Consider the following 19,455-nt stretch of genomic DNA (forward strand, 5'->3'; position numbering starts at 1 on the left):
GTTCTGTTCCGTATACTTTCTTTTAAATTAATGTCTCTTGAGGACTTACTCGGGGTCAGACACTGTCTGTGTGTTCAGCATGTGTGGCCTCCTTTAGTCTTTTTTTATTTTTATATTTTTGACAGGCAGAGTTAGACAGTGAGAGAGAGAGACAGAGAGAAAGGTCTTCCTTTTTCCATTGGTTCAACCCCCAAATGGCTGCTACTGCTGGCGTGCTGTGCGAATCCGAAGCCAGGAGCCAGGTGCTTCTCCTGGTCTCCTATGCGGGTGTAGGGCCCAAGCACTTGGCCATCTTCCACTGCCTTCCTGGGCCACAGCAGAGAGCTGGACTGGAAGAGAGCAACCGGGACAGAATCCGGCGCCCCAACTGGGACTAGAACCCAGTGTGCCGGCACTGCAGGTGGAGGATTAGCCTAGTGAGCTGCGGCGCCAGCCCTCCTTTAGTCTTTAATGTCTTATGGGATGGGTCTTGTTAGAATTCTCCCCTTGAAGCAGGTACAGTGGCTGAGCCATGGCATGGGTCCTACATGCTCAGGGTCCCAGAGCTCATTGATGAAGCTTGGTTGGGAAAGTAGTCAGTAGGACTTTAACCTGTATGCTTTATTCTCCGCCTCTTGTTTCCTAATAGTTAACACTTCTTTGCTTTAAACCTAAATACACATTTGGTCTGCCTTGGTAAAATACAGGCATTAAGCTAGAATCAGAAACTTGAAAGTTATTTTCTGCAGAAAATGCTGAGACATTATTTTGATGCAAATATGCACAACACTACATAATTTAGGTGATTAAATCAGTCCCCTTTGCGGGTGGTTTCCAGGGGGATGACGCCCTACTTTTGGAAGCTCCGAGTTGCCTTCATGTAAGTGGGCATTTCTTCTGCCTCCTCTCTCAAGCCGCAGCTCCTTATGATGGTGGCACCTGTCACAGATCAGCAGAGACTGAGTCTAAGCCTTGGGTGTCCACGCTGCAGAGAGAGCTCTAGAGATGCCGTGGACGGTGCATTTGTTTTCAGGGCTGGTGCTCGCCAGTTGCTGCTTTGCATTTATACCAGTGGATCTCACAGGTCCCGTGCACCAGAATCAGCTGGAGGACGTAGAAGATCACACAGGGCACCAGTCCTACCCACCAAGAGATTTTAGTTTAGTAGGTTTGGGGGCAAGGGGCTGATGGACTGGCTTTTCTGAGCAGTCCCCACTGAAGGGGAAGCTGCTGGTCTGGGGTTCACAATTTTAGAGCCACTAATTCCCTCTACAAATACAAGTAAAAGGAGGTTAGGTTCCCTCCTCTTTCTTCCATTTGCTTGTAGGCCAGCACCCTGTTCTTCAAATGCCTGTGCTTTTTTTAATAAAAATTATGAAATCTGATGAAAAGATTGCTTAAGCCCTGGAAAAGTCCTGGTAAGGCTCTTAATATAAATGTAGTAAGATACAGAAATTCTAATAATTGATTTCATTTAAATTTTGTATTTATTAGAGAGAGAAAATGAGAGAAAGTATCTTCCATCTCCTGGTTCATTTCCCAAATGCCTGCAATAGCAGGGACTGGACCAGGTTGAAGCCTGGAGCCAGGAACTCCTTCCTGTTCTTCCATGTGGGTGACGAAGAACCAAGTACATGGACCATCACTGCTGCCCCCTATGGTGCACATTAGCAGGAAGCTGCAATTGGGAGCAAAGCCAGAAATCAACACCAGGAAATGAGATATGATCTGTGGGCATCCCAAAGGGAGTTTTTACCATTGAGCTGAATAGCCAGCCCAGTTGACTGCATATATCGGGCATACTTTACTAGGCCTACTGCTTATCCAAGAGGCCTTCAGGGAGTTCATGGCAAATGTGAGCTATGAGAAAAACTCTGTATGGATTTCAAAATTGTTTGGTGTGAAACTAAATTTGTCCATTTTTCTACAAGCATTTTGAAGTCCTGCATATTATCTTACTGAGTAAAGCAATAAACACAGAGATTGTGTCTATTAAAAAAAAAAAACACATAGCTTTCTCAAGATTACTGATATATTAAGAAGGAGAGTTAAAATTCAAATATAGATAGTGGTTAGATTTCCAATAGCTTTATTCTTAATCTCCAGTGTTTCACAATTGATTGAGATGAGCTGCATTTCGGTTAGAACTAGGGTTTCATCTTTGTAATTCTTTTGTTAAAGCTGTTAAACATGTTAAAATCAGTAGGGAAGAAAAATTTCATGACTGCAGGTTTTTAGAAGGGAATATGTCCATGTCAGTTGCTGAACAGAGCGTGCCTTTTTTTTTTTTTCTTTGACAGGCAGAGTGGACAGTGAGAAAGAGAGACAGAGAGAAAGGTCTTCGTTTTGCCGTTGGTTCACCCCCCAAGGGCCGCCGCGGCTGGCGCGCTGCGGCCGGCGCACCGCGCCGATCCTATGGCAGGAGCCAGGTACTTATCCTGGTCTCTCATGGGGTGCAGGGCCCAAGCACTTGGGCCATCCTCCACTGCACTCCCTGGCCAGAGCAGAGAGCTGGCCTGGAAGGAGGGGCAACTGGGACAGAATCCGGCGCCCCGACCAGCACTAGAACCTGGTGTGCCGGCGCTGCTAGGTGGAGGATTAGCATAGTGAGCCACGGCGCCGGCAGAGCGTGCCTTTTATTTGTAGAGGTCCCCCTCAAGTCTCAGGGTTAAGATGTGAATGTTGAGAAAAATTAAGTAGGGGCCAGTGTTGTGGTGCACGCTAAGCCATTGCTTGCCATGCCAGCATCCCATATCTGAGTGCAAGTGTGAGTCCGCTGTGCTTACAGCTCCCTGCTAATGTGCCTGGGAAAGCAAAGGATGATGGTCCAAGTACTTGGATTCCTGCTACCTATGTGGGACACCCATTGTGGCTTTGGATTGGTCCAGCCCTGGCTATTGTGGCCATTTGGAGAGTGAATCTATGGATAGAGAAGCTCATTCTCTTGCTCTCACTCTCGCTGTTACTTTCAAATAGATAAATCTAAAAAAAAGCTTTTGTGGGTTGGGGTTTCTGCCTTTCGATTGTTTGTTTACTTCTAGACATAGGAGAGTACTGTAAAAAGTTTGTAGAGGAAGAGAATTAACAGATATATTTATTTCAGTGCAAAAGATTTGGAAGCCCATGCCTCTTTCTTTTTTTTCCCCTTTAAATATGCATTTCCTATGGCTTTTTTTAAAAGATTTATTTATATATTTGAAAGTCAGAATTAGAGATAGAGAGATCTTCTGTCTGCTGGTTCATTCCCCAAATGGCTGCAATGGCCGGAGGTGGGCCAATCTGAAGCCAGGAGGCCAGGAGCTTCTTCCGGGTCTCCCACATGGGTGCAAGGGCCCAATTACTTGGACCATCTTCCACTGCTTTCCCAGGCACATTAACAGGGAGCTGGATCAGAAATGGAGCAACCAGGACTCAAACTGCCACCCATATGGGATTTTGGCACTGCAGATGGCAGCTTATCTCACCATGCCATAGCTCCAGCCCTCCATGAATTTTTGAAGACTACTGGTACAAAAGGATTATAGCTCAGGCCAAAGGATTAACTGAAAGAATATTTGTTCTGTGTGTTTCAGTTCAATAAAAAGTGATAAATAAATGTAATTTTTTTTAAAAAAGATGAGATCTTTTCCCTCAAGCCCACGTGCTTGCTCAGCCACCCTCATAGTTGACTATTTTCAGTAACACCTAGAATGCAGGGAGTGTTTATTGCACCAGGTTTTCTACTTAGACAGCTGAACAAATGAATCACCTGTAGAGATTTTGAAACTATTTAGAATTCTCAATTCCTGCCACATTCATAGAAAAATAAATACACTGAGATGGAGTTCTAAGCCACTGGATTTTAAACCACTGTCTTGAGGGTGTGAACCAGTTCATTCTGGACTGGAAGGTTGCTAGTAAGTCACACTAACTTCTGCTAATGACAGATTCTTCTTGGGCGAAATGAAGGCAGTGAGTTAGTGTGGACAAAGCCTGGGCTTTACCTTCACAGAGACATGAGGTCCAACTTTGGCTCATTCCTTACTCCTTGTGTGAAATCTCTCTCCTTCTGTTGCCTTGTGTGATGGGTGGGGATAACACATCCTGTATCACAGGGTGTGAAGAAGGTTTTGCAGTTTATTCAGTTATTTGTTTAATTTTGTAAGGTAGAGAGGCAGTGATAGATCTTTCGTGTGCTGCTTCACTTCCCAAATGCCTGCTGACAAGACAAGGCTGGGCCAAGCCAAAGCCAGGAGCCTGGAATTCAATCCAGGTCTCCCAGGTTGGGAGCAGGGATCCAGTTACTCAAGTCATTTTCTGCTGCTTTCCAGGTTGCACATTAGCAGGAAGCTGGATGGAGAGAGGAGTAGCCAGGACGTGAACTAAGCACTTAGATAGGATATGCAAATATCCCAAGTGACAGCTTAGCTTTTGTGCCAAATGCCTGTCTGCCTCCAGCAAGTTTAATGTACACATGCCTATTGCTTAGTACGTTATAGGTGTTTGCGTCTCAAAATCTGGTACTTAGATCAGCAGCAGCAGCACCCCAGGGAGATTCTGAAAATGCAGATCCCTTGGCTGTCCCAGGCTTCTTTCATCGGAATCTGAGTTGTCCTCTCATTCCTGTCTACATTGAAAGGGCAGAAGTGCAGCCAACACTGTAGCATAGCAGGTAAAGCTGCTATTTGCAGTGCCAGCAAGTAGCCCCAAATGTGTGCTGGTTCGAGTCCTGACTGCTCCACTTCCAATCCAGCTCCCTGCTAATGTGCCTGGGAAAGCAGTGGGACGTCGTCCAAGTCCTTGGGCCCCTGTAGCCATGTGGGAGACCCCGAAGAAGCTCCTGGCTCCTGGCTTCGGATCGGCCCAGCTCCAGCCATTGGGACCATTTGGGGAGTGAACCAGCAAATGGAAGACCTCTCTCTCTCTCTCTGTCTCTCTCTCTGTCTCTCTCTCTCGCTTTCTCTCTGTGTCTCTCTAAATCTGCCTTTCAAATAAATAAATCTTAAAAAAAACAAAAGAGCCAAGGTATCAGTACAGTCAAGAACTACGTGTTTATCAGTGCAGTGTGTTTGTCAGGAGTGTTGGGTACTTTGCAGTTCTCAGCTGATGCTCAGAAAGCCAGGATGCTGGAAACAAACACGTCCTATGCTGTTTACTTTTGGAGTTTTCTTTTTCTATTCCTGACTTGACTAGTTTGTGCTGCTGGTGAAGGTTGGTTTGGGTTCGGTAAAACTTTGAAACTTGCCTCTCAGATTTTCGTTTTCTCACTCTGTCTTTTTATGTTTGTGCGTGTAAATGTAAACTAGAAAGCCAAAGAAGCAGTTAGAGAGTAGGCATAATGTATCTACAAATAAAAGCTCATCTAGCAACCAGTGAAGTGGAAACTTGAGAATGTTTTAAGCAAATTTCCAGCCAGATTAAAAAACATCAGATCAAATGAAATATTTGGAAACCATGCTGTTTGTTGATGCCTATAAATTTAAAAATAAGTCAAACAAATCTGCTATTCTTGCAAAGCCTAAATTTTATGAGTTTCCCGTCATTATTAGAATGAGAGATTGTTGTAAATGTTGTGTTTAATTTCTTTATAGAACTTTTAAAAATCACCAGTATATTGCTTTGTCATTTAGCTTTGGCAAAAAATATAGAAAAAGCTTAATTTAAGAGGCACTTCTTGGGTTACTCAAAAGAGGTTTTAGCAATACAACTTTGAAAAGAAGATAAAGATGTATTTCTCACCCAAAACTAGGCTTTTACATCTATATAATATATATATTATATTTACATATATATATATATATGTTGTAGTAGTCACGTCAGACAGTTATAACATTCACCCAGTATTTTGCCTTTTGTCCTTGGAGCACAAACTGAGTGAGAAAAATAATTTTATTTTTCACAAAAAAAATATTCTAGTTCATGGGGCAGGTTGTTGTTGAGAACCGATTTTCAGATCCACAATTTAACCTTCACAGCTCGGGGATGTGGGAACAAAAGATTTTTCTCCCACTCTATCACCCAGTTTATTTCAAGGCTTTTAACCTTGCCCACCAGCAAACCTGTGGTGGAAATTCTACCACAGGCCAGCAGCCATCAGGGATGCTTCTAGGAAGAGCCTGCTACACTCCCTTCATCACGGATGAGATTGGTTTGCATTGATCAGACACTTCCCCATAATCTTTATCTTCTTCCTTCTGAATACTCTCCTTGGTTGGTGGCTCATTAAATCCACTAGTGACACCTGCCGAGGACATCAGACTCTGTCTTTAACAGCCAGGTAATGGAGCAGCTTTCCTGTGGATGGCAGGGATCTTTACTTTTTAGAACAGGGATAATGACTGAGGGTCAAAGATCCATGCCATGTGTCCCCCGGAAGAGGAGTTGCTGCAGGACCTGTGGCTCTGTAAAGGATCCCTGCTGTCAGTCACTTTGACTGATCACCAGCAGAGGCTTCTTGAATTTGGAAAACTTGGGATAAAAAAAATGCCATTAACTCGTGGAACTTGAAGGAACTGTCATTCTTTCTGCTGACTCATTTTTTTAAATTCCTTCGTTGCTCACGAAGAGGAAGGGAGCTGTATCTTTGTGGATATGACTTTGGCCCTCGGTGAAGTTCTCAGCGTGCAGCTGTCTGTGGCATTTGCTCTTTCGACCACTTTGTTTCTCTCCCAGGACACCCCTGACGACTACCACAGTGGCGTTGTGCAGGGGGCACTTGGCTTGGGAAGAAACGCGAAGTGCTGGTCCCTGCTCCATCCATGGCTGGCTGTGTGACCTCCAGTAGCTGTATTGCCCCTCGTGGCAGGGTTGGGGGCGGGGTGACGTTCCAGCTGTCCATTTTCCAGCATATTTATCTAAGTAATGTCTGGAAGGAGAGAGAGGAGAGATGGTTAGGAGACAACTAGTGTTGACTATAAGAAAAAAATCTATCTTAGGTGGAACTATAAGCAAGCACAACTTGTGTAAGCCATGCCACTTTATATAGATTCCTCTGTGCACACCCAGAAGCCTAAATTAGACTCTGGTAGATCAAAGCAAGCTCTGTACAGGTCAAGATTTCCCTACTCAAGTCCCAGGTGGAGCAGATGGAAATTGTTCTGAGTTTTTAGAACACTTCTCCTAGCTCTTCCCTTTGATTGTATTTTCTGTCCGTCCTCGTTAACTTTAGACCTGCAGAATCCGCAGGCTCTTTCCATTCCACCCATTCCTCATCAGGCCATCTACTGCATTCATCCCCCTGTTTTCTTTCTTTTTTTTTTTCAAGAATTATTTTTATTTATTTAAAAGAGTTACAGAGAGAGGTAGAGCCAGAGAGAGAGAGAGGTCTTCCATTCTGCTGGGTCACTCCCCAAATGACTGCAATGGCCAGAGCTGTGGTGATCTGAAGCCAGGAGCCAGGAGCTTCCCCCGGGTGTCCCATGTGGGTGCAGGGGCCCAAGGAGTTGAACCATCTTCTACTGCTTTCCCAGGCCACAGCAGAGAGTTGGATCAGAAGAGGAGCAGCTGGGACTCGAACCAGCATCCACATGGGGCTGGGGCTTTAACCTGCTGTGCCACAGCACCTGTCCCTATCCCCCTGTTTTCTAATATTCACTCTATTCCCTGGGAGAAATAGCATGTGAAGATGAGCTAGAAAATGGTGATAAACTCAAGAACAAGCCACTACAAATAAGTGATGGTTATGCCTTCATGTTGCCAGAGGAATTCCATCTTTGGGCCATCACTGTGGTATGGCAGGTTAAACTGCCCCTTAAGACCCCAGCATCCCATGTTGGTTCTAGTTCTGGCTGATCTGCTTCTGATTTAACTTCCTGCTAATGCTCCTGGGAAGGCAGCAGAAGATAGCTCAAGGAATTTGGCCCCTGCCGCTGATGTGAGAGACCTTGATGTAGTTCCTGGCTCCTGACTTTGGCCTGGTCTAGGCCCAGCCTGTATGGCCATTTGGGGAGTGAACCTGCAGATGGAAGATCTTTCTCTGTCTTTCCCCCTTTCTCTCTCTGCCTTGCAAATCAATCAATCAAATTGGTAACATTTAGCATTTCCGAAAATATTTTTAAAATAAAGATTCTCCATTTTAACTACAGAGTTATTTTGTAGACTTTGAGAACAATTGTCTGTGTGATTGTAAACTTGCAGGAATAAGAAAATTAAATAGGAAAGTGGTTGTTTGATTTTAAAATGGTATGTATTAGTAAGTTCTGGAAAGATGATTTCTTTATAAATTGTGCCCTTTCATTCTTTTTTTTTTTTTTTTTTTTTTTTTTTTTTTTTTTTTTTTTTTGACAGGCAGAGTGGACAGTGAGAGAGAGAGACAGAGAGAGAAAGGTCTTCCTTTGCCGTTGGTTCACCCTCCAATGGCCGCCGCTGCAGCCGGCGCACCGCGCTGATCCTGGCAGGAGCCAGGAGCCAGGTGCTTTTCCTGGTCTCCCATGGGGTGCAGGGCCCAAGCACCTGGGCCATCCTCCACTGCACTCCCTGGCCATAGCAGAGAGCTGGCCTGGAAGAGGGGCAACCGGGACAGAATCCGGCGCCCCAACCGGGACTAGAACCCGGTGTGCCGGCGCCGCAAGGTGGAGGATTAGCCTATTGAGCCACGGCGCCGGCTCAAATTGTGCCCTTTCAAAGGCTCAGATTCCTGTCTGATTGCAGGTAAGATGAATAATGGCCTTATTAACTTTTCTTCTCTTTCCTGAACAAGTCAAGTTCCAATCACACTTATAGTGAGGCACAGGTGAAATGTGCACTGGTGCACAATAATTGGACCATATAAATGTTGGTATCTATTTCCTTCACATTGGAGAGCAGTGACTTTTTTATAGTTTGAATATTTCATGTAGAATTTCTATAAAAAGTAGGTCAGAAATTGAAATATTTCTGCTCCCTGTTATGTATTAGCCTCATTTTCAGAGAGATCTTTCACATTGCAAACTAGTTAAATTTACTTAACTCTTCTTTGAGGTGAGAGTTCCTTTAAGATTTCTAGTAGAAGTGAACAGCTCCTGTGTCACTCTGCCTCCCAGAGTCCTTTCTCCCTATCTGAATAATCACAATAAGGTGTGGAAATAAATCATCTGGAGGTAAAGCTAAAGCTCGCATATTCTCTTTTTTCTCTGTAGGTTTAGGAGCATTAAATACTGTGCATCTGAAAAGTTGTGGGATAATCAGAAAGTTATTTCCTCTGCTTCCCTATTCAGCATTTGAATATGAACATCAGGGTGTGTGTGACTCAGCTTGCCTCTCTTTCATAGTAGCAGAGTTTGGCTGGAGGAGAAAGGCGGTTTCAGATCCTGAAGAAGGGATATTGATTGTAGTTTCCATAATCATCAGCTAGCACCAGCTGGCTCATTTGGGGGGCTTACCAGGGATTACCACATCAGATGCCAGAGAGCCCCGCATCATACCAGGAGTGTGGTTGTATCCGTCTTTGGTTTGTTTGTGAAAATGACTTTCAGCTTGTGGTTAATGGGAACGTATTATTTTTGATTCAGTATAGCTCTCACCTCCTACTTGGCAAGATATTATGTTTTCATAGTGAAATGGTTTATTTCTATAGACAGAGGCAGAGCTGTCTGTCTGTTGTTCGTCTGGATGGTGTGTTGTTGGGGGTCATACTGATTGCTGAGTTGAAGGGATGTTTTTCTAGTTTGGGATATAAAAAGTGAAAGCACACAGAATGGCTAATAGCACAGATTTTAAAAAGTATTTAAAAGTCAGTGAGGTGGGGGAGGGGGAGAAATCTCACTGGTCCACTCCCCAAATGTCTGCAGCAGCCGGGGCTGGGCCAGGCTGAAGCCAGAAGCCAGGGGCTCCATCCAGGTCTTCTGTGTAATAGGGACCCAAGTACTCGGACCCATCATCTGCTTCTCCCAGGATATGTGTTAGTGGGAATCCAGGAGTCGAAGCAGAGCTCGGACTTGGAGCAGGCACTCTGATAAAACACATGAGCATCCCAAGTAGCAGCTTACCCTGCTGAGACATAACACCTGCCCTAGAAAGCAGACATCTGAAAACAGCACTGGGGCAAAGCAGGGGTGACTGTAGGAGAGAGGAGAACAGTTGCTACTGCAAGGATGGAGCAAGAAGCAACACGAGCACCTCCTTGGGGGAAGAGAAGATCCGATAGGCACTGGGAAACGTTGGGAAAGAGAGACTTTGGGAAGAGCCTGGAAGTTGGCTTAGGGAAGAGGAGGTTTAAGGGAGGGGAGAGTAGGGCAGGGGGCATAGGCTGCATTTTAGACCACACTGGCCTGTGGATGGTTGGCCTGTTTCTGGAATGAGTGATGTCAGAAGATTTCATATCTCTTTTTCCTTCTGTAGTCTTCCCCCTCTTAGAAAGGAGCAAGCAGAGTCTGCAGTCATTCAGAAGGCTTGTTGACCCATTTCTGTCTCCCAGACCCCACAGCCAATCATCTTCAGTTCTTTTTGGCACTTCTGTGAAAAATATGTCTAGGAACTTGACTGTTTCTCATCATCTCCATTGCTGCAACCCTGGTCCACACCTCTGTTCTCTCTTAGCCAGATAATTACGGTAGCTTCTGACTTGTTGGGCTCTTGTCCCCTATAGACTGTAATTAACCCATCAGCTGAGGGGACCTTGTCACACCCCGCCTCACCCAGCATGAAGCTGAAGTCCTCAGTGTCCTTGGACAGTCGATGTCAGGGCATCGAACCTGGCAGCACATGAGAGTCCTCTGCAGAGATTTGAAAACATGCCAGTGCCTTGACTCCAACCCAGACCAGTCAGGTTTGAATCCCAGGGGTTGTGGCTTGGCAATTCATCTTGTAAAATGATCTGTCTGTCTGTCTATCTAAAAAAGAGACAGAGTCAAGAGAGAAATCTCCCATTCCCAACTATCTACAAGAGCCAGGGCTTGATCAGTCTGAAGCCACGAGCCAGGAACTCTGTTTGGTTCTCCAACATGAATGGCTGAGAACTCAAGTACTTGAGCCATCCATCACCTGCTGCCTCCCACAGTGTGCATTAGCAGGAAGCTGGAATTGGGGCCAGAGCTAGGACTCAAACTCAGCACTCTACTATAGAATGTGGGCATCTTACTCACCATGCCAAATATTCACCCCAGTTGTATCTTTAGAAAGCCCCCACATTCTGCATGTTAGGTATTTACAATGGATAAGGTCAAATTCCAACTCTTAATTTTTTGATGCCTGGTCAGATCAGGAGACTGACATAAGTGTATTACTGTTTAGCAAGTGCCATGCTGGAAAGGTGAGCAGATTTCTGGTGGAGAGGAAAGCAGGTGTCTTGGTCTGCTCAGCCTCCTGTACCAGAAACCCCACAGACTGGGTGGCTTTGACAAGAAGCATTCATTTCTTCCAGTTCTGAGTCTGGACAGTCCAAGATTCAGTGTGCCACGTGAGCTGCTTTCTGGGGCACAGACACTGTCTTCCCACCACATCCGCCCCTGAGGGAAGTGGGTAGGGGGCTCTCTGAGGCCTCCATAAGGGCATGGATCTACTCACAGGACTCATCCTCATGACCGATCACCTGCCAAAGGCCCCACCTTCAAGTAGTGTCCCATAAAGACGAGCCCTCAACAAATGAGTTTCAGGGGTACATAAATATTCAGTTTGTTACACCAAGAAGTTACACAAAGTGCAGGGAAGTCAGAGAAGGGGCTTCCTGCTGGGCCTTGAAGGATGAGCAAGATTTTCCCAGAGACAGGAGGAGAGAAAGTGCATCCAAGATGACCTCATTGATTGTGGCTGCAGAAAGGAAATGTGTTGGTGTGATTATGAGCTGAGACTTGGAGCCAGGAAAACTTGGGTTCAATAAGTTAGACAAATGGCTTCACTTCTCAGGGCCGCCATCTCCCTGTCTGTGAAACAGTGACCATAGTAGTACCATCTTCGTTGAGAGGTGACAGGTGCCCACTGTGTTTGGCACACCCTAGCTGCTCTGTAATAGTAGCTTTCTATAAAAGCTAACAAAGATTTTTCTCAAGGAAGACTGAAATAGCTGTGGTCCATGGCTTTTGTTGGGGCACTGTGTACCCTTGCTCTATACCCTTGCTGCTCACAGTGTGTCTCGGACCAGCAGCATTGGCCGAATGTTGACGCTGATGGAACTACAGTGCTTCCCTCTGTATCACAGAGCCACTGAACCAAACACGCATTCCTCAGAGGATCCCTGGTGAGTCAAGTGCATCAAGTTGGAGGAGCAGAGAAGGAAGAAAGAGCTCTTGCCCTGGTGGGACGTAGGGGTCCCCAGAGAACACTCGTCTTTGCAGAAGTAATTACAATGTGGGACGTAATGGGAAAAGTGACATGACACGTGCTCACCAAATGCTAAAATACAGCAGATTGTTTCCAGCTCAAATTGAAAATAGTATAAAGTTCTTTTTCTGACTGATAAAGTCTGAATACTCTGAAAGTCACAACGACACTTTCTCTTTTCTGCCGTCCTCCAAATGCCGTGGATCACAGAGCTTCTCATAGATCTAAGTGCAGAGCTAAATTTGTTCATGCACTTTAGGGACAATTGGCCAACACGTACAAGTTGAATCCACTGCCTGAAAGAAAAAGGACAGGAAGTACCAGAAGGTAAGAAAAGTGATTCTGTAATTTTACATCTGTGTAAATGACGCACTCTTCAGGTAAGGTCATGGTTAAGACAAGCACGTGAATAGAAATAGCACGATTACCTAAATTTTTGATGCTTAGTACTTTTGAAAACTCTACTTCTAGTTCTAATTAAAAAATATTTATTTGAGGGGCAGAGATACATCTGTAGAGAGAGAGAGACAGACAGACAGAAAGCTGTCTGCTGGTTCACCCCATATGCCCACAATGGGCAGGGAGTTGAAGCTTGGAACCAGGAACACAATCCAGGTCTCCTACATGTGCAGCAGGAACCCAGTCACCTGAGCCATCGCGTGGCTCCCAGGGGCTGCAGTAGGGGATAGCTGGGGTCAGGAACTGGATATGAAACCCAGGTTACAGTGGCTTCATAGGCGGCATCTTAACTGTAAGGCTAAAACCTTATTTTTTAAAAAATATATAAAAGCAATAGATAAAAGAAACAGAAAAAAGATTTATAGGTTTCCCTGTTAACATTATAAACAAAACAATCATTTATTAATAATTCTTCTTTTATTAGTACTAATTTCATCTTGTCCAGTTTGCTATCGCAAGTTACCGTAACAACCTGACAAAAAGCCATTTTGTGAGAAGATTAACTTCCACCAAATCATTTCAGTGTACTTTGTTATTTTAATTATTTTTGACATTTGTTTTTCTTGTCTTGGATGAGCCTACCAAATTTTTGGGGTTGGGGATATTTCACTTCAAAAGCAGATGGCCTAGTGTAATAAAAAGGTAAACAGTAATTTGAAATTGGTGTTTGTTTCGGCCACTGGCTGTAATTAGTAATGTTTAATAAAGCTGAATAAGTTCAATAGGGATTCTATTTTTGACTCACAGGTGTAAATATGAAAGCACTTTTTGGGTCACGTATTGTATCAATGTGATTTTGATATGAAAGTAGGGACATTATGCATAATTAAATGTATTTGATTTTTGTTGTTGACAATTGTAAAAGCCTGTTAGTGTTTTATTTTGAGTTAGTTTTTGCTAGCTGAAATTCTGGTTTTTATGTCTCAAGACTTAATTCAAATTGAACTCTCCTGCTGATATTTTTCAAATAATGTATATTTGAGTAAAAGAACACACTGATCTTAGGAATGAGAATGTTAAGATTTTTACAAATTGAGAGAAGGAATACTTGGGGGATATGTGTGCATTGGATAATAAGTGTTGAGAAGTATTAATATTGTTTTTTGGTTATTGTATGATAATGCAGTGAATGGCTCACTTTCATTTTAGGAGTTACCAGTTCTCAGTTCCTCCTTGCCATTTCCATCTTTCTGATTTCCTCCCAAACGACAGGACAGGCTGGCAGTAGTACCTGGCAGGGTAGGTCTGCTTAGAAAGAGGAGCATGTTGGGTATGCTGTGCTCTGTGTGCTTTGGATTGGTCATCACTTTGTAGTTCAGAGTTTCAGAAGTTCTCGCGAGAAAGGCTGATTGGGAGTTGTGCACTGCGTGGCTATGTTCTTTTGATGCACTTTCTTTATTTATATTTCTTTTTGTATGGGGTAGAAATCTTGCAGAAATCTGAGGTCTTCATTGTTAGAATCTGTAGGAGAGCTGATGAGAGGTGGCCTGTGAATAATTCATTCCTGCGGGTTATTCCGCGAGTAAGGGTCTTTCCCTCGAGCACCCTATTTTCCATCATTTCACCATCTTAATATGATTTCGGATGCTTCAAGACATCCTCAGAAAAGTGATAAGGGCGGAAGGACTTGTTTTCACAGTTCCCAGCTGTCGATGACCCATAAAAATCATTGCACATATGTTCAGGTGTCTATAAATGAATTCTGTTGATTTTTAAGTGATCTGGTCTTACATTTGACTTATTTTATTTAAATTACTTCACTTAATAAGGAAACATCTTTTTCATTTTTAATTGGTATGTTAAGGCCTCGTATGATTACAAATAGTTTTTAGGGGCATAAACTCCTTTTCTGTGATGTGCAGAGTTATTTACCATACTTTGTGTAGTAAAACAATGTCATTTTTTATTTTACATATTAGAAACTAGGTAATAATGGTCAGAAAATGCATTGCTATAATATGGCTGATTTGTAGTATTTTTTGGTAAATTTTAGCTTGAGTCATGAAATTGCTATTTGGCCATTTCTTACTTATAGGTATGGCAGTCATATATGGATCATCTGAATATTTAAAGTCAAAATATGGAATGTCACACTCATTAAAACAGTTAGAAAATAAAACACGAAATGGGTGACACCTCCTCTTGGGTGCAAATTTTTATGCTTAAAAAAGAACAAGAGAAAGCAAAGGAGAAACACATATTTCTGAGGAAATCGTTGTTTTTATATCATCACATAAATGTGAAAAAGCTAATTAAAACTATTAATAACCAGAAAATTGGAGGCAAAGTTGAAGAGCTTGTACCAACTGGAGTTGGATAAATAACCAAAAGTGGGAGTCTCTCTGAAATAATTTTCTGTTTCCCCCCAACCATGAAGCACACCAACCTTTCTAATTTTCTTTAGCGGAGAACAACTTCTGGGTTATTATGATCTACTTTGGGTACTTATTTCCTTTTTTGTTGTTCTAGAACTAGGTGAAATAATAACATGAGTTTGCTGATTGGTAAAAAAGGAGGTTGGGCGAGAAGCATTCTAAGGGGCCAGTCAGCTAATAGGAAAAACCTGACACAGTTTAAGCACTATTTATTGGAGCAGTAATTCTAACGGGAAACATCAGAGTGGAAATGAGGTATGGCTGTGAATGCTCCTCACTCCAGCCCATGTTTTCATGAGTCCGTTAAAATGAAATGGAATTGTAGAAGCTGACCCCATGACTCTTCCTCTCTCGGAACTTCAGCTCTTGTTTCACTTGGAGAGGGAAAGCACACAGCAACTTCAGCGCGGTAACGGGGGAAAGACGGCTGTCCTCCGGCATTCACAAGGTGCCATTCCCTTTACACCTCTCTGGATTACAAAGTGCCTGTTTGGCATTGGGGCTGGACCCCAGGTCCGGTGGTGTGGACTTAGCAAAAGAGGTCAGAGACATCGTGCACAGAGATATACTTGGTGTGAACATATTGGGACCAGAGCTTGCCTAAACTTAACTTCCCAAGACATTAGTGTATAAGCCACAAGGCGAGTAGCGTGGTTTATGATAAGAATTCTTTGCTCCAGCTTATTTAGAATACACAAATAAGTGGACTCGGCTCTGCCTTACTGCCGGTTATTCCTGGGTACTCTCTCTCGGGGATCCATGTGAACCGAGAAGCCCATTAGGGGAGTAGAGACTGCAGAGTGAATGGAGTGAATTATGTGAGTCAGTGTTTGATGATCTCTGCTGTTCTGATGCCCCCATCTCCACAAGAGTGATGTACCTGCCAGAGGGACCAGATAACTTAACACTGCTGGCCAGAACATGTTTCCAGCTGGCAGTGCTTGCTTCCCTTACTGCCTCAGTATTTTCCTTTTTAAAGATTTATTTATTTATTTAGAAGGCGGAGTGACAGAGAGAGAGGGAGAGACAAAAAGAGATTTTCCGTCTACTGGTTCCCTCCCATATGGCCGCAATGGGCAAGACTGGGCAGCTAAGAGCCAGGAACACCCATCCAGGTCTCTTACATGAGTGGCAGAGGCCAAAGTAATTGAGCCCTCTTCTGCTACTTTCCCAGGCACATAAGTCGGGAGCTAGATTGGAAACTCTGATAGGAGATGTTTGTTTGGCAAACAGTGACTTAACCCACTGTGCCACAATGCTGGCTCCTGTAAGGTTCCTAGCCCAACTGTCCAACTCAATGTTCAGCTCCCCAAAATACTCCAGAATTGTTTAATCAGTTGATACTGTCTTCCAGCTGTTTGTGACTTTTGAGGAGAGTTCAAAAGGTTTGTGGAAAATGGAATTAATAATTTTATTTTGGTGCAAAAGCATTTTCAGTGCATGTATATGTGAGAAGCCTTCAAAAAGTTGATAAAAATGCGCACTGTGGAAAAACTGATCAAAATAAATTTACCTTTTAATTGTATTGTTTCATGAATGTGTAGAAGTAAGTACCCTCATCTGTCTTTGCTCTGGCAATAGCATATGGTCACTGGCCTCGGATGTTTTATTGTTTCATTCTAAGACTGTGTTTTCTCACTAGTGTGAGGATAATGATACCTTTCTCTCCTGCCTTGGTGCTTTGGGAAACTAGAAAGTTTTCAGATTATATTATTTTGTAAGGGTTCTAGATATGCTTATCAATCATTTTTGGTGCCAAATAAAGCTTTAGATTTTGAAGGTTCTTTCCAGAGGTAAACGTTCAAAATGAAATGAAATGCAGTGCCCCTAATTCTTCAGAATTCTATGTGGTGACAGCAAGCCCTTGTGTAGCAAGGGCGGCCCTCATCCTAAACAATGGCAGGTTATGTTTCAGATGCTTCCACATTTGCTAGGAATCTGAAACTTGCTGTCTCTAGTCTGATCTTCACTATGTGTATAATTTTTTTTCTCCTAAAACTGCTGTTCAGCTGTGAAAATTAACACAAAGTATGTTGTCTGTAAGTACAATAGATAATTTTAATATTTGCTACAATATCCCATGGCATTAGTCTACAATGTGGACTAATGATCTAAAAAAAGATACTAACTTCAGAAAAAAACAGGCAGAATTAATCTCTCCAAATACTTCTGCAACCACCAACTTCTGTTTTTTGTTGTATATTTCTATACCTCAAGAAAACAAAACAACATACACAACCAAAAATTATTTCCCCTCCATCCTCTTCTCCTTTTCTAAAAATAAATTCACTTTTGGTTTGTTACCCTGTAACACATGCCAAAATTCAGCCCAGAGTGAATTTTTGTAACCAATTTAGCACCCCAGAATAGAAACTGCTGACAGTTCCTTAAATACAGTAACACTGGCAGGTGCCCTGGTAATAAATTCACAAGCTTAGAATCCACAAAACAATAAAGTCATGCAAATTGGAGCACGTAGGAAGAATAATCTGAAACAAATGGCACAGCAGTAAGTTGTGCACTGTGGCATTCTGGTTTTAATAACATGAGGCAAGACATATAACCCCAAGGGGCATTGGGGAATTTGGAGATCAAGGAGGGCTACACAGACTTAATCCCTGAGAACAGTTGGAGCTGACCAATCAATTGATTTCTGTGTGGCCACAACCATCAAGAAGCACGAGAAACCGATTATAGATTTTTACATTTCATGTATTGCTCCCAAGAGGCGAATGGGAAAGAGACTCGACTTGACTGTGGTTTCAGAGTCGCTTTGTTTTAATTGTTCCTTTAGCAGCATTCCCATCAGTCATACTCAGACTGGGCGTTTAATCTTACTCAAAGTCAATCCTGCCATCCACTTAGGAGTTTCATTGCTTTTAAATACATCTACTTAATTTAAGTCTTTTACTTCTGTTACTAATCTTTGATACCATTGGCAAAATGGAAATTTTTTAATAAAGGGAAAAAGTAATAGAGCCAGTTAACCTTTTTAAGGAAATATATGTATTTCAGTTAAAACTCTGATAATCCCAGGCAGAAATGCAGCTGAAAATTACAGATTAATCACAGTAAATGGTAACTTCTTGTTTATGTACTATTGCTTGCACAAGCAATAGCTTTTTTTCGTTTTTTTAACCAACTTTAAGTAACTCCCAAAGAAGTCAAATATGGCTATTGTGTGCACGAGAAAAACAAATATATTTGTTTTAAGAATTTTTAAAACAGTTTTTTTTTAAGATTTATTTATTTAGAAGAGTGACAGCAAGGGGAGGAGACATACATGAGGTGGGGGGATTGGAGGGAGAGAGATCTTCTATCCCCCGGTTTGTTCCATAAATAACTGCAACAACCAGGGCTGGGCCAAGCTGAAACCAGGAACTCAGAACTCCACCCAGGTCTCCCACATGGGTGGCAGGGCCCAAGCACTTGAGCGATCTTCTGCTGCTTTCCCAGGCACACTAGCAGGAAGCTGGATGGGAAACTGAGCAATCAGAGCTCCCATATAGCATGTGGGCATCATAGGTGGTGGCCTGCCACAATGCTGGCCTCTATTTGAAGTATAAGAAGTCAGTCATCCTATCTCAGAAAGTTGTGGACTACTTGCCACAAGTGTGCTAAGGACATGGAACATAACTACCCCAAAGCTGTGTGCCATAACTCAGTCTTATTCTCCGGTACTTTGCTTCTCAATAGACATCGCCTGAAATAATAATAATTAATAATAATAATAATAATAAAAGCGTCACCTGGAAAGCCAGGCTCACAAGAACTAAGTTTGGTAGCATGGTGGCTGTCACCTGTGCAGAGCTACTCCGGAGACCGAGTGTCACTAACTAATTGTTGGCCCATCTTGCTTTGCTCCCTTGCTTTGAGCAAGTTCCTGTGTGCCCTCGGTGTCATGAAAGCCAATAACGAGACCAAAGCTGGGCTTTGACAACAGAAACGTAACTCAGAGGTCAGAGAATGGAGATGCCAGAGAGTAACCTGTGTATTAAATTTCCAATCTGCTGTGGGTTGGGGCAGCAGGAATGAAGGGGAGGGAAATGCTGGTGAGTAGCAGGAGCATTCACGGTTTTTCTGGAAAGGGGTGGTGTAATTCTTCTTCTTGTCCTCTTCTGGTCTCTAAACTGGTTTTCCTGATGACTGCCAACCACCATGGCACTGGTAGGGGTGTTACTTGACAAGGAAATCAGACAGCGAAGATTGAGGTCTTTGGGTGGGTTCCTAGGTGGCCACATGGGGGCTAGCAGGTTGTGGCTGGTTAACCTGAAGGGCATCTTTTGGCTGCAAGGGCTCTTGTTCTCAGAGAGAAACAAGGTTAGGGTGAGGTGGGAACAAACATTGCCCCGGTCTCAGGAAGCCCAGAGGAGCATCTTGCGGGAGATGCTCAGGTCACAGAGCCAGGCTGGCTGCACATTTTAGGCTT

General features: G+C 43.3%; 1 protein-coding gene across 11 annotated transcripts in view; it reads left to right on the forward strand.

The window, feature by feature from the left end:
* HDAC9 (histone deacetylase 9) overlaps nucleotides 1-19,455 on the forward strand; it is a 659,964-nt gene that overhangs the window by 258,942 nt on the left and 381,567 nt on the right. Inside the window, exon 1 of one of the 11 annotated variants that reach the window (XM_070059635.2) lies at nucleotides 11,999-12,519. The exons of the other annotated variants lie outside the window; for them this stretch is intronic. The gene's annotated coding sequence lies outside the window, so the exon portion shown is untranslated. Of the gene's footprint in view, nucleotides 1-11,998; nucleotides 12,520-19,455 lie in introns of those variants that run through there. 11 annotated transcript variants of the gene reach the window in all.

Source organism: Oryctolagus cuniculus, chromosome 16 (assembly GCF_051225735.1).
Source record: "Oryctolagus cuniculus isolate XC-2025 breed Fujian yellow rabbit chromosome 16, ASM5122573v1, whole genome shotgun sequence".
Classification (NCBI taxonomy): domain Eukaryota; kingdom Metazoa; phylum Chordata; class Mammalia; order Lagomorpha; family Leporidae; genus Oryctolagus; species Oryctolagus cuniculus.